This window comes from Globicephala melas, chromosome 16, assembly GCF_963455315.2.
Source record: "Globicephala melas chromosome 16, mGloMel1.2, whole genome shotgun sequence".
In the NCBI taxonomy this organism is placed as follows: Eukaryota; Metazoa; Chordata; class Mammalia; order Artiodactyla; family Delphinidae; genus Globicephala; species Globicephala melas.
Window position 1 is genome coordinate 36,706,266 of NC_083329.1, and position 1,530 is coordinate 36,707,795.

Sequence of the window (1,530 nt, forward strand, 5' to 3'; positions counted from 1 at the left end):
GAAAGTCTGAAAGATTGCGAGAATTACCAAAATGTGCATGAAGTAAGCAGATGGAAAAAAAAATGGCGCTGATAGACTTGCTCGATGCAAGGTTGCCACAAAACCTGTTTGTAAAAAACACAGTATCTGTGAAATGCAATAAAGCGAAGCACAATAAAATGAGGTGTGCCTGTAGGACTTCCGCTTCTGGCCGTGAAGATTAACTAGTATCAGACTTGCCCCCCTGCTGTCTAGAACCAGAAAACCAGGTAACAGATAGTGCGGACTATCCCTCAGAGAAGAGAAACTAAGGAGGTGATCTCTATGACCACTCAGCCTTCCTGCCCACAAGCCCTTTCCCGATCCTAGTACAGGAGGAACTCTAAGCAGAGAACAGTCATCTTGTCAAGTTGAGGGGCAGAAGGTTAAGTTTAGGAGGCGGAGGCTGCCAGGCTTTTCGGAACAGAATACTGAAAAGAAGGAAGCTACACAGAAAAAGAGTTCCAGAAATCGGTACAGAGATTCTCTGGAGTCTTTGGATGATACTACGCGCACATGCAGGGATAAGACTCCAAGACCAGCAAAGAACAGCTACGGGTGCTGTAAGCAGAACAATTCCCAAAGCTGACATAGGAGTAGGAGACTGTTGATGCTCCAACCAACCAGAGTGAAGAGATCCCGTTGAAAAGCCACAGAGAGTACTGGACTTTAGTAGTAGGGCTAAACCAGCCATAGAGTCAAGGTTGCCAGATCTGCCCTAACAAAGATATAGACCTGAACTAACAATGCCGTAACCAGTCCAAACTGAGATGTGCTTGTAAGTATAAATAAAATACAAACCAGGTTTTGTGGGCTTTACTATGAAAAAAAAATGTAAATTATATCATTAATAGTTTTTATACTGCTTACATTTGAAATGATAATATTTGGGAAATGATGGGTTAAACAAAATATATTATTAAAATTAAGTTTTAAAAAAGAGAGCTAGTCCAGTGGTCACTATGTAGCCAGAAATGGAAAGTATGCAGGAAGGATTATTTCTAAATCCCCATTTAGCTTTCTTACCAGTAAAACCAACCCTTTGAAATATTTACTTTCTTAACCACACGTTCAGTGCCTGATATATAATCCTGTTATAGTAAATCCTCACATAATAACTAATTATGTGTTTAGGAGAGGGGTATTTTTGAGAGTAACAGCCTATGGAGGAAATTATTTAACTACTAAAGGGCTTTAAAAAGGAAATACCTCCTAAGAGACCAAAGGAAGGATGAAAGATTTATAAACAGGTTACATTTAGCAATAGATGGAAAAACAAAAACAAAAACAAAAAGCAAGGCCCCACCAAAAAAAGAGATAACCACAGATACCAAAAACATGATTTTAATTAAATAGTTTTACCTATATTTTCTATTTCCAAACATAAGAGGAAAACACCTTCCATCAATGGAAGCTCTTTAGGTAGTTCTGAGTACTGTCTCAGCTTATAACTGTCTTCAGCTTACAACTATATAAATATTAATAGTATTTATTAACATTCACATTTAGTAT